We start from the raw sequence: 15266 nt of genomic DNA, 5'->3' as shown, positions 1-15266 counted from the left end.
AGATAAAGATTTATATATCTTAAAATCACCTCCAAGGGGAAAAGAACAGTAGGAAATGAAAACAAGAGAATAAATAATAATGTTTAAAAAATTAAAATTAAAGAAAAAGATAAAAGAAAAGAAAAAAAAAAGAAGAAGAAGAAAGAAAGAAAGGAAAACTCCCCAGGACTACAAAAGCCTGATGGAGAGACAGAGGTTTATAACAACAATAAAAAGTGATTGAAAAGAAAAGAAAAAACTCAAAAGCTTAATTAGACTTCACAGTGAAGTAAGGTTGTCAACTACAACAGAGGAGGGGAAGGAAAATGAAAAATAAAATAAAAAATAAAAATCCAAAATAAACTACAGAAGAAGTCAGAACATAAGAACCATAAATGTTTGTCTTGAGTCACTGATGTCAGGGTCCTTTCCCTCGATGGGAGTCACAGTCCACGTCACGTCCCTAGGATGCCCTCCAACACTGTGCTGGTCTCTGGACCTGCTGTGGGGGTGGCTCAGACTCTAATCTGTTCCTACTCCTGTGTATTCTTGCCTCCAGGTCCACAGCTATCAGAGCTAGTGTGGTTTGTTTTGTGGGAGCCCTCAATGTTGTTTTATATATTCCATAGACAGAGTCTACCTAGTTGATCATGTGGATTTTATCTACAGCTTGTACAGCTGATGGGAAGGATTTGGGTCTTCTTCCTTAGCCACACTGCCCCTGGGTTTCCTCTGTGGCTTTATTTCCACCTCTGCATGCGTGTCACCCACTGGGGTTTTCTATGAGCCTTCTCTGGAGGACATGGGTCTGCCCCGGTGAGGCCAGGTGTGGAGATTGTGCAGTTGCTTGGGTTGCAGGGTTCTAGCAGCACTACGTACTCAGGGGAGTTGACAGCTAGGGAAGCAGGAAACAGTGCTCTAGAAGGGTATGGCAATGAGTATTGGCCAATACAATCCAGTATTCTTGCCTGGAGAAGCCCCCTGACAGAGAAACCTGGCAGGCCACAGCTCACAGGGTCACAAAGAGTTGTGCATGACTGAAGCATGCAGGGTGGATAGATGCGAGGCTCTTTTCTTTTTCTGCCTGTGGCAGCTCTCCTCCCGTAAAGGTTAAGCCTGGAGGTGGTGCAGCTGTTCTGGTGGCAGGAACCCTGGTGGTGCCACGTGTGCAGGGACATGGACTGTCTCAGAGCAGAAGCTATGCCCCTATCAGAGTCTTTTTAGACCCTCTCGTAGCTGGAGATGAGTCGGTCTCTTTGGCCAGTCTTTCTCAGCAGCGCCTGATGGGCCAGCCTCTCTATTGTTCAGCTCCTGGCCCATGGGGAGAGAGAGGCTATGGTGATGGCTCCACCCACTATGCATGACTCAGCAGTATCACCTTGCTTCCATGGCTGCCTGGCTTTCCTCCACAGGCATTTCCCACCACAGTCTCCCTCACATCCTCTCTGTCTGTCTTTCCACAGTCAACAGGAGCCCTCACCCTGGGATTGCTCCACAGTCCCTATGTTACAGCTCCCAACCATTGCATGTTCTAGGGGACCTGCATCCCTGCCTGGGGTACGTATGGCTGCAACAAGGTCTGTCTGATTCTCATTCAATTTACGCTGCCACAGATCAGCTGTTTCACTTTCAGCCTTAAATATTTCTTTCTCTGACTCAGAAAATTGCCCTGTTGTGGGGATCAGACCCCTGCTTCAGTTCCCCCACCTGCCAAGGGCAGGTCCAGTCTTACTCACTCCTGTTTTCCCCCTGGTTCCTTCGTCCTATCGAGTTTTGCATGGTTTTATGTATTCTTTTCTATTGGTCAGGTACTTCTGACTGCTCTCAGCTGGTGTTCTGCATGCACTTCTGTGTTGAAGACATATCCCTGATGTATCTGTGGAGAGAGATGTAATCCACCTACTCCTCCACCATCTTGTTCTGCCCCCTGACTTTAGTCTTAATGTGTGATGTATCTGTAATGTTATAGTTAAGATACTGAAAAAAAAAAAAAAAAAAAAAACTCAACAAATTGTAATTCAATTGTGTAAGTTTTTATGTGCACTGGTAAGGTCTTAAGTCATTGTACCACATCACAAACTACAGTAGCAACCACAAGAATAAGGCTCTTTCGTTGTTGTTGTTGTTGCTGTTAGTCATTTATTTTGCCACTGAGCTGTTTGGAATACTGGTTTCACATGATCAGCTCTTTTTGGTATAATTATACACTAAAAGTGACAGAAAAATCCTGTGGGTTTTAACTTTCAGGAGGCACAGAAGCTTGTTAGATGCAAATTATCTAACATACACAGGAAGCATCACCTGTAATAGCTAGTTTAAATTCATACCATTTAATTACAGTTTTCCCTAAACAATTCTGGTAAGAACTTGAATATATGTTGTGGTTTCCCAGTAAGAAATTCTATAAACTTCAGTATGCCAGGTGAAAATATGTATAACAGATTTAATTATAAAAAACAGACTATTTAAAAACTTTAGACATGCCAGGAAAAATAATCATAAACAAAAAGCATTGTGATGATAGTTATAAAAGCCAAAATTTCTTCTCCTATTAAAATTGTAGCCAACTCTTTGGAGATTTTTATTAAAATTATTTCTGTTACATGAAGATTCTATTCTTTTTTTGGTAAGAAACATATTATTTATTGCAAAATTATAGACAACTTTCCTCCCTGACTCAAGGACATATGTGGTTGGGGGACCAGAAATAAGATTTTGCTACAATAAGGAGCTATTTTCTATAAATGCTGTCCTCTCCTGATGGGCCTGAAGTTCTCTTTCTCCACCTGAGTTACTTGTCAGCTGTTGGCTGGGGGAAAGTGGGTGGGAGAAAGCTACAGGGAGGAATCTAAAACAAACAAAATTAAGTAGAGAACTTCTTTGTCCTTCTGGGCCTGAAATTACCCACCTCTGCCTAGACAACAGCAGCCTGCAACACCAGTACTTGCTTAGGAATAACTTATATTCATGGGTCGGATATTCAGTTTTACCACCAAGAGATATCAGCTTTCCCAGACTGGGAAAACTCTATTTCTCATGCAGCACCCAGAAAGGAACAATAGGAACCCCAGTGACATGAGATAAATGAAGAAGACCAACATGGTAGTACAAAGACTAAAAAAAGTTCACAAAAGAAGCTCAAGACCTGTATTTTACAGCTAAGCAGGGGAATTGCAAGCTAAAATAACAACAGCAATAACAACATCAACAAAATTGCATAGAACTCTGTGTATTCTTGCCTGAAGAAGTCCATGGACAGAGGAATCTTGTGGGTTACAGTCCATGGGGTCACAAAGAGTTCGACATAACTGAGGGACTAACACTTTCACTTTCGCAGTGTTCCTAACATAACGCTAAAATATCTAGAGTTAAAAAAAAAAGAAAAAAAAACCTTATACAAGGAACCAGGAAAACAGTTTAAATGGGAAGAGAAGATTAAGTGACACAAACAATGAGATGTAGGATTTATGTGAAAAGGATTATAAAGTAGCTATGTGCAAAGGATCATAATGTAACTGTGCAAAGGATAATAAAGTTACTATGAAAACCATCCAAATAGCTAAAATTCTTATTAAACAAATTTTTAAAATATAGAACTACAAATAATTAACTCCAGATAATTAAAAGCTATAGTAAAGAATCAAATGAGAATTATAAAACTGAAAAATATAACAATATAAATTAATAAAAGCTCACTGGATGAACTCAAGTGTTGAGTGACAGAGAAAGTAATTAAGTGAATTGAAGGAGAAGTGAAATGAATTTACTCAGTTTAATAGAAATGTAAATAAAGAGATCTCTAGGGATCTAATAATGATAGTTTCATCATTTATATCATTGGATACTAGAAGAAAAGGATAAAGAGAGTGGGATTGAAATATTATTTTAAAAATAAAAGTTAGACATTTTTTTCCCATTTGTCAAAAATTATAAACATATTGACGAAGCAGAGAAAATACAGTGAGAAACAACCCCCACAAATCTATCCCAAGATATAATTAAACTTCTGAAACCTAAAGCCATTGAAAAGCCTTGAAAGTACCTAGAGATAAATGATATATTACCTCTACAGGAACATGAATTCAAGTGACAGCATAGTTCTTATCGAAAACCACAGAAACCAGAATGAAGGGACACAATATTTTCAACGTGCTGAAAAAATAACTGTCTATCTTTACCGGTTTGTGAGGTGAATAGGATGAAGAAACAGACACACTTATCAATAATTTACTTGATTGCAAATAGTCTAAATATGCCACATAGAAGGCATAGATTGGAAGAAGAGATACAATTGTGGCAAAACTATATTTTTTATAAGAAATGTGATTCAAATTCAATTATATGGATAGGTTGAGAGTAAAAAGATGAAAACATACACCATGAAAATATTAATTTAAAAAAGTGGTTATATTAATATCTGATATAATACACTTTTGAGGAAAGAAAAATTGCTAGAAACAAAAGGGGGATTGCACACTGATCAAAGGATTAACAAACCATGAAAACTATAAATTTATATAAACCAAACAAGAGAGTGTCAAAGTACATGAAACAAAAATGAATAGATTCAAGAGGAATATATGCAAATCTAAAATTGTAGTTAGAAATTTTAACATCTCTTGTCAGAACTGAAAGAGCTTGAAGAGGTGGAAATTCAGGAGGAACATAGATCTGAAAAATACAATTGACCAATGGGATATAACACATGATAAACATTCCACCCAATATTGGCAAATGAACTTTTGTTTTCAAATACTCATGAAAGTTCACCAACATGGAACATATATTTAGTTGCAGAAACAAGCTTGAAATACTAAAAAACAAACAAACAAAAAAAAGCTTAGCTCAAAGCATATTCCCTGAGCAAAATGAAATGAAACTATAATTTAATAACATAAGAACAGAGGGAATATCTCTGTTAAATTTTACCTTTCTAAATAATCCATGCATCTAAAAGAATGATTGAGGAAATAAAAAATATAATTAAATTATAAAGGAAAAACAAAATATCAAAATATATGGGTTTCAGCCAAACCAGTGTTGTAAGGGAAATGCACAGCACTGAATGCTAACATTAAGAGAAAAGAAAATACCTCATATGAATGATCTATGCTCCCAATTCAAGCAAAGATTAAAAAAGAACAATGAAAACAAATGACAAGCAGAAAGAAAAGTTAAAAGCAGAATTTGGCAACATTAAAAATAGGAAAACCACAGATAAAGTCAATGAAACAAACAAGAAAAACTAGTCCTTAATACAAAAGTCAAGAAAGTTGACAGAGGGGAGAGGTTAAGCTAGTGGAATAAAAAGAAATGGAGCACACATACTCCCATAAATATATCAAAAATACTTCTTCATGTGGAACAATTTTCATGGAATACCTACTACATGGGCAGAAGACCTCATACAACCAAAATGTAAGAAAAGTCACCCTACAACTGGGTAGGACAAAATTTTTTAATAAAGGAATCAAGATAGGACCTACACCCTCAGGAGGGAGCTATGAAAGAGGAAAGATTCCCTATGGGAAGATCTGCTGGGTCAGAAAGGGAGATTCAGAGGCTCAAAGGAAAATGTAAAATACACTTGGTGCAGGCAGAACAAAGAGTAACTAGTATAGATGGTCCTAGTCACCCTGTTGCACTCCACAACCTGAGATGCACATGTGTTCAACCAGCACAGGAGCTGGCTGTTGAAAGTCAGACTTTGGCTGACAGATTTAAGGAAAGGCATAGAGACACAGAGACAGCCTGGAGGGGCTGAAGTGTTGGATGCTTTGTAGCTGAGACTGTTTGAAAGATGGAGACCAAAGGCTGCAATAAAAATCCCATTGTTAACACACATGTTAAAGGAGGGACAGTATCCAGCCATAGCAAACTCATTCTTGATGTCCTTTTACCAGGTCTGGGAGCACAAAAGCCTGAGTAGTTGACCACATACTGAAGGAGGCAAGGTTGCAATAGAGCTGATCCCCAGAAGTCATGTGATTTTGGAAACTGGGCTAAAATCAGAGCCATGTTCAGCAACTTTGAGAAATTATTGTCTGTGGGACATCCCAGTGGATTACTGGTGCTTCCCTGGTTTGAGTGGGTACTGAGTTAGAAGCTGCAGACTTTGTGGGTCCATGTGTGCAGAGGTGGAGCCAGCACCTGAGGGATATCTAGGGTGATTCTTGGGATTCTCACAGGTGAGGAAGTTCTGAGAACAGTGCTGACAACAGTATATCATGTGAACAGGTGACAGATGATACCACAGAGTGCAGTTCCTTGTGGGCAGTTGCTATGGAGGAATACTCAGAGTCTCCTCTCCCACCAGAAATATTCCAGTCCTTCCTACTCAATGTCAGACCTCAGAAACAGATCTCGGGGATCTATTCCAACAACTGGGCAGAAGACCCTGCTCCCAACAAAGGTGTGACAGCCACAGAGTGAAGAGAGTCTGTTTAACATCTAGTAGCGTTTCTGGCCACAACACCACCAATCACACTACTCATGAATTTGCCAACACATACTGAGGAAAGACACTCTAGTCATCCATGCTAAAAATAGCCCACACCAAAAATATTGGCCTCACACAGTCTACTCAGGGATATGAATGCTATACTCATTCATGTCTGACTCTGTGACCCCACAGGCAAAAGCTATGCCAGTCTCCTCTGTCCATGGAATTTTCCAGGAAAGAATACTGGAGCAGGTTGTCATTTCCTACTCCAGGGTATCTTTCTGACCCAGGAATCAAACCTGTATCTCTTGTGTCTCCTCCATTGTTAGGTGGACTCTTCACCAGTGAACCACCTGGGAAAGGTTACTTAAAGATGGTCCTACATAATCAGAGTCTTTCAAGACCATAATAGGTAACTGTTTTTCCTAAACCTGTAAAACCAAAGAACACAAGTAAAATGAAGAAGCAGAGGAACCATTTCTAATTAAATACAATATAAATCCTTTGAAAGAACAAGCAATGAAACTAGATCCCAAATTCAAAATTGAAGTAATAAAAATAGTGAAGGAATTAAGAAAGTTTATTCATTGAAATACAGATCACTATAAAAATAGTGACTGTAAAGAGGAGACAATTATATTTAAAAAACATTTGCTGTGACAAAAGCTGACATAAAGGCTGTAAGTAGTAAAGTAAATAATGCATAAAATGAATAAGTGATCTGGAAGATAAAATAATGGTAAGTATCCAATCCAGATAATGGACAGAAAGCCAAATGAAGAAAAATAGAAAGCAATATAAGAGACCTATGGAATAGCATAAAGCATATCCCTATGTATAATAAGTATTCCAGAAGGGAAAGTAAGAGAAAATGTAAGGGTCAAAATGTACTTTAAGAAATTATGGATGAAAACGTTCCAAACCTAAAATATAGGAAACAGATATCCAGGTACAGGAAGCAAGAAGATCCCAAACAAAATAAGCACAAACAAACCTATGCTAAGACATATCATAATTCAAATGGCAAAAGATAGAAATCTCTAAAATAAGCAAGGGTAAAACATAGGGTTAGTTACTAAGGAATCCCCATAAGTCTATAAGCATTTATTTATTTATTTATTTATTTTGCTGCAGAGACAGTCCAGGCTAGTATGGGGTGGCAAGATATACTCAAAGTCCTGAAAGGAAAAACTTTCAACCAAGGATATTCTACCTAGCAAAGTTATCATTTAGAGTAGAAAGAAATATAGAGCATTTCTCATAGATGCAAAAACTGAAAGAATACAACAATATTAAATATATCCTAAAATAAATGATGAAAGGTGTTTTTTAAGTGAAAAAGAAGCAAGAATTAATAAGAAAGAAAAAAAAGGAAAATAAATCACTTAAGTCAGGCTATAGATTATTATTATTTTTTAATGAAACTGACCCACTTTAGAACAAAGGACAAATATGGATTGAAAGTTATAGGACTAGAAGAGATATTTCATGCAAATAGAAATTAAAGTGGGGTAGCAATACTCATATTGGACAAAATAGACTTTAAAACAAAGGCAATAAAGAAAAATAAAGGACATTATACAATGATAAAAAATCAATACAAAAAGAGGATATTACATTTATTAACCTAATGCATCCAATATAGGAGCACTAAAATATATAAAACAAATATTAACTGATATAAAAGGAGAAATTAATGGAAATACAATGAAACTAGGAGACTTTAACACCCCACTGACATCAATGAGCTGCTCTTCCAGACAGAAGATCAAAAAGGCAGCAGAGATGCTAAAGGACAGAATATATCTTGTTTATATTTTTAAAACATTGCATTAAAAAAAGCTTAATATGCATTCTTTTCAAAAGTGCAGTCTATAGGATTGACCATATACTAGGGCACAAAACAATTTCCAATGAATTTAAAAAGATACACAATTTTTTAAACATCTTTTTCAGGTCACAATGTCATGAAACTAGAAATCAACCACAGAAAGATAAATGAGAAGGGAAAAAAATAAATGACCACATGGAAACTAAGCAACATGTTACTAAAATAAATAAATAAATAAATAAATAAAATAAAGTCAGCAATAAAATAAAAAAGAAAATAAATTCATATATATATATATACACATATTGTATGTATTCATTTGTATTCTTTTTTATTTTATTGCTGACCCATTGATTTTATTTTATTTTTTTGTATATATTTTGAGATAAATTAAAGCAAAACAAAACCATACAAAGTCAGTGGGAAACAGAAAGAGCAGTCTTAAAGGGAAGTTCATAGCAAAAAGTCTTTCATAAATGTACAAGAAAAGTGGCAAATAAACAACCTAAGTGAAAGTGAAAGTGTTAGTCACTCAAGTCATATACAACTCTTTGTAACCCCATGGACTGTACTTTGTGCATGGAATTTTCCAGGCAAGAATACTGGAGTGGGTAACCATTACCTTCTCCAAGGGATCTTCCTGACTTATGGATTGAACCCAAGTCTCCTGCATTGCAGGCAGATATTTTACTGTCTGAACCACCAGGGAAGCTCCCTTAACAACCTAAACTACCACTTAAAGGAGTGAAAAAAAGAGGAACAAATTAAACCTAAAGTCAGCAGAAGGAAGGAAATGATAAAATCAGAGAGGAAATAAATACAGTTGAGTTTTTTTTTAAATAGTGCAAAAATCACTAAAACTAGGATTTTTTTTTTTCTTTTTCTGAAAGATAAACAAAATTGACACACCCAGGGCCAGGATCACCAAAAATAGAAGAGAGAGGACCCAAACAATTAAATAATAAATGAAAGTGATGAGATAATAAAGTTGCCTAAATTAAAAATAATAATAATAATAATAATAATAGAATACTATGGTAAATTGTATACTAGAAAAGGACAAAAAGCATACAGTTCACAAATGCTGAATCAAGAAGAAACAGATAATTTGACAGAAAAATCACTAGAAGCAAAGTATAATCTGTAATTAAAATAAATTTCTTGTAAACAAAATTCCAGGACCAGATTATTTCATTGGGAAATTCTACTAAACATACAAAGAAGACCATTTATTGAGCCTTTTGAAGCTTTCCCAAAATGTTAAAGAGAAGGAAATACTCCAAAAGTCATTCTAGGAAGCAACCATAACTCTGATAACAAAACTAGACAAAGGCAAAGCCAAAAAAAAAAAAAAAAAAAAAAGTTACAGGCAAATATTTTTAATGAATATAGATGCAAAATTTTATCAACAAAATATTAGTGGACTGATTCAAATGACACATAAAAAATGATCATATGACATGACTGAGTTGGATTCACCTCAGGTTCAAAAGGGTAGTTTGATACATGTAAATCAATCAATGTGATACCTCCCATTCATAAAAGGAAAGACAAAAAACAAGATAATCTCAGTAGACTCAGAAAAAGTATTTGATCTAATTCAACATCTCTTTGTGACTTAGAAAAAAAAAAAACTTTTACCAAATTGTGTATAAAAAGACCATATCCAATATCATATCAACTATTAAGACAAACCTACAGTCAATATGATACTCAACTGTGGAAAGCTGAAAGGCTTCCTGCTAAGATCTGGAACAAGAGTAGTATGCCCACTCTAACCATGTCTATTCAACATAGTAAAGGAAGACCTAGCCATGACAATCAGAGGAGAAAAATAAATAAAGTATAACCAAATGATAAGGAAAGAGGTAAAATTATCATTATATGCAGATGATATGATCTATGTATAGAAAACCCTAAAGACTCCACATGAAAACTGTTAAACAGATGAATGAATTCAACAAGGGAGCAGGATACAACATTAATATAAGGGAATCTGTTTCATTTTTTTACCCTAACAATGAAATAATATAAAGGGACAGGAGAAAAAAAAAAAGAATTTTAAAATCTCATCAAAAGATACAATACTTATGAAGGGAGTAATTAAGACGGCAGAATAATAGATTGTGAGACTCACTTCTTCCCACAAATATAACAAAAATACATGTACATGGGAAACAATCCTCACAGAATATCTACTTATTGCTGGCAAAAGATCTCAGACTTCTGAAAGGACAAGAACATATCCACATAAATGGGTAGGGCAATAAAATAATAAATGAAAAGCATAATAGGAATTCGGAGAAGGCAATAACAACCCACTCCAGTGCTCTTGCCTGGAAAATCCCAGGGACGGGGGAGCCCAGTGGGCTGCCGTCTATGGGGTCACTTAGCAGCAGCAGCATACGACTGACAGACTACGGTAAGGAGACAGAGGAAGAAATTAGCATATTTGAAAAAGAAAATAATGAGAAATAAAAAACACAATACATTCACAAAAACAAAAACAAACAAACAAACAAGAAAAAGCCAATAACTGTACTATGACAAAAAATCATCAAACAATGAAAGGAAAAGCAAAAGGACAAAGAAGTATCAAATCAATGTGAAAACTGTGTTTACAGTGGCAATAAATACATGTCTATCAAAAATTAACTTAAATGTTAGCAAGGTAGCAGGAAATAAGATTAACATCCAGAAATCAGTTCTCTACACGAACAATGAACTATCAGAAAGAGAATGTAAAAAGAAAAGAATACCTATTAAAATTGCTGCTTCTGCTGTTGCTGCTGCTAAGTCTTTTTAGTCATGCCCGACTCTGTGCAACCCCAAAGATGGCAGCCAACAGGCTCCCCCGTCCCTGGGATTCTCCAGGCAAGAACACTGGAGTGGGCTGCCTTTGCCTTCTCCCTTAAAACTGCACCCTTCAAAATAAAATACTTAGGAATATATGTGACCAAAGAGGTAAAAAACTTATACAGTGTGAACTATAAATTGTTAATAAAGGAAAGTGATGATGATTCAGAGAAGTGGAAAGAAACCCCATGATCTTGAATAGGAAGAATTAATATTATTAAAATAGGCATACTACCCAAAGGAATCTACAGATTTAATGTGATCTTTATCAAATTACCCATGATATTTTTCACAGAACTCAAATAAATCATCTTATCATTTACATGTAATTATAAAAAATACAGAATTTCAAAAGGAACTTTGAATAAAAAGAGCAAAGGAGAAAGCACAACCTTCCTAGACTTCAGACACTACTATAAAGCTACAGTTGTAAAACATTGTGGTAATGACATAAAAAGAGACATATTGATCAATGGAACAGAAAAGAGCCCACAAATAAACCCACACAGTCAGTTAATCTTTGAAAAAGGAGCCAATAATATACAATTGGGAAAACAAAATTATATTCAGCAAGTGGTGTTGGGAAAATTGGACAGCCACATGTAAAGAAGTTAGAACATCAAAGAGATTAGAACACACACTCTTGTCATACACAAAAATAAATAGAAAATGACTTAAAGACTTAAATATAAGTCACAAAACTATAAAAATCCTATAAAATTTATCTGGCATAAATCTTTCCAATATTTTCTTAGATCACTCTCCCAAAGCAATAGAAATAAAAACCAAAATAAAAATGAGACCTAATCAAATTTAAAAGCTTTTGCACAGCAGAGGAAACCAGACATAAAACAAAATAAAACAACAAAAGGAACAACTTCCAAATTGTGAGAAAATATTTACAAATGTTGCAACAACAACAATAAAAAGGTTTAAATTCCAAAATATAAAAAATATACAATTCAACAACAACAAACATTGAAAGAAGGAAGATAAAATTAGACATTTCTCTAAAGAAAAAATAATATGGCCAATAAACACACAAAAATATGCTTCGTGTTATGAATTACTAGAGAAATTCAAATAAAAACTACAATGAAGTATCAGCTCATACCAGTCAGAATGGCCATCATTGAACACTTTACAAATAACAAATTCTGGTAAGGATGTGTAGAAAAGGAAAACTCCCTACACTGTTGGTACAGTCACTATAGAAAATAGTATGAGGTTCCTCAGAAAACTAAAAATAGAGCATACTAAAAATATGATCCAGTAATCTCACCCCTCGACATATATCCAGACAAATCTCTAATTCTAAAAATACATGTATCTCCATGTTCACAGCAGCATTATTCACAATAGCCAAAACATGGAAACAACCTAAATGTTCATCAAGAGATAGATGAAGAAAGAAGATGTGGTGCATCTATACAATGGAAATTTTCTTAACCATAAAAAAAATAAAATAATCCCATTTCCAGCAACGTGGACACAATTACATACTAAATGGAGTAAGTCCTAAAGAGAAAGATAAACATATGATACTGTTTATATGTAGAACTTAAAATATGACTCAAGAAACATAAACAGACTCAAGGACAGAAAAGGGACATGTGGTTGCCATGTGTGGGATGGAGTGGAAGGCTGAAGTTAGCAGATGTAAGCTACTTTATATATTGAATGAGTGAACAACAAGGTCCTGCTGTATAGCACAGAGACCTATATTCAGTCTCTTGTGATAAGCCATAATGAAAAATATATTTTTAAAGTGTATACATATAGGTATAACTGAAATACTTTTCTGTACAGCAGAAATTACCACAATATTGCAAGTCAACTATACTTCAATTAAAAATTAAAAGTAATTGAAAAATAGTCAAAAATAAACCTACTAAGGAAATGAGACATATTCTGAGAACTATAAAACATTGATAAAGGAAGTTGAAGATGATTTAAAGAAATGGAAAGATGTCTTCTGTTATTAGGTTGAAAAAAATAGCATGCTACCCAATCAATCTATGATTTAATGCAATCTATATCAAATTGACCATGATATTTTTCACAGATATAAAGTATATAATTGCAAAATTTGTATGGGAACAAATTGCCAAAAGCAATTGCCAAAGCAATCTGGAGGAAAAAGATCAAAACAGTATGCATAACCCTGCAGACTTCAGATAATACTACAAAGCTACAACCATCAAACAGCATGGTACTGACATAAAAAAACAGTCACAGGGAACAATGGAACAGAAGAGAAAGCCCACATATAAGCCCACACATCTACAATTGATTAATCTTCAACAAAGGAGGCAAGAATATACAGTGGAGGAAAAATAGTTATCTCTTCAAGAATTCATGTTGGGAAAGGACAGTCTAATCAATGACATCAGAACTCCCTCACACCATACACAAAAATATACTCAAAATGGCTTAAAGACTTATAATGCATAACTGTATAAAACTTCTAAGAGAGCTAGCTAGGAGAGAACATAGGCAAAATAATTTGAAATAATTTGTAGCAAGATTTTCTTAAGTCGGTCTACCAAGGCAGTGGAAATAAAAGCAAAAATAAACAAATTCCAGTGGTCATGTATGGATGTGAGAGTTGGACTGTGAAGAAAGTTGAGTGACGAAAAATTGATGCTTTTGAACTGTGATGTTGGAGAAGACTCTTGAGAGTCCCTTGGACTGCAAGGAGATCCAACCAGTCCATCCTGAAGGAAATAATTCCTGGGTGTTCATTGGAAGGACTGATGCTGAAGCTGAAACTCCAGTACTTTGGCCACCTCATGCAAAGAGCTGACTCATTGGAAAAGACCCTGATGCTGGGAGGGATTAGGGGAAGGAGGATAAGGGGACAACAGAAGATGAGATGCCTGGATGGCATCACTGACTCGATGGACATGAGTTTGAGTAAACTCTGGAAGTTGGTGATGGACAGGGAGGCCTAGTGTGCTGCGATTCATGGAGTTGCAAAGAGTCGGACACGAATGAGTGACTGAACTTAACCTAACTGAAACTAATCAAAATCAAAAGTTTTTGCACAACAAAGCAAACCATAAACAAAACTAAAAGAGAGACAACAGAGAGGGAGAAAATATTTTCAAATATTGTGACTGGTAAGGATTTAATTTCCAAAATATACAGGTCATACAACTCAATTAAAAAAAAAAAACAACAACAACAAAGATTCACTCAAAAATGGACAGAAGACCTAAATAGATTTTTTTTTTCAAAGAAGACTACATATGGCCAAAAAGCAAATGCAAAGATGCTCAGCATCACTCATTATTAGTGAAAAAAATCAAATCTAGAATGAGGAATTTCTTCAGACTCTCCGAATGTGTATCATTAAAAAAATCTACAAATATTAAATGTTAGCGAGGGTATGGAGAAAAAGGAATCCTTCCATACTGTGGGTGGGAATATAAATTGTTGCATCCACCATGGAAAATAGTAGGGAGGCTCCATGAGAAGTAAAAATAGAGTTGCAATTATTACTGTTTAGTTGCTAAATCGTCAAATTGTGACCACATGGACTACAGCACACCAGGCTTCCCAGTCTTTCACTATCTCCCACAGTTTGTTCAAATTATTGTCCACTGAATCAGTGATGCACATAGCATCAATGATGCTATTTGTTGTTCCCTTCTCCTTTGCCTTCAATATTTCCCACCCTCAGGTTATTTTCCAAAGAGCTGGCTCTTTGCATCAAGTGGCCAAACTATTGGAGCTTCAGCATCAGTCCTTCCATGTATATTCAGGGTTAATTTCCTTTAGTATTGACTGGTTTGATCTCCTTGGAGTCCAAGGGACACTCAAAGCCTTCTCCAGCACCGCAGTTTGAAATCATCTCTTCTTTGGTACTCAGCCTTCATAACCACCCAACCCTCACATCCATACATGACTACTGGAAAAAACATAGTTTTGACTATACAGACCTTTCTAAGCAAAGTGTTATCTCTGCTTTTCAAATATGTTTTTTATTATCCAGCCATGCCACTGTTGTGCACATAACCAGAAACAATGTATATGCACCCCAATGTTCACTGAAGCATTATTTATAATAGCCAAGACCTGAAAGCAACTTAAATGTCCACCAACAGATGAAATGATAAAGAATTTGTTGTATATATACACATTGTAATGATAGTC

The sequence above is a fragment of the Odocoileus virginianus genome, chromosome 10 (genome assembly GCF_023699985.2).
Source record: "Odocoileus virginianus isolate 20LAN1187 ecotype Illinois chromosome 10, Ovbor_1.2, whole genome shotgun sequence".
Taxonomy (NCBI): Eukaryota; Metazoa; Chordata; class Mammalia; order Artiodactyla; family Cervidae; genus Odocoileus; species Odocoileus virginianus.
Note: the sequence above shows the minus strand (reverse complement) of the source record.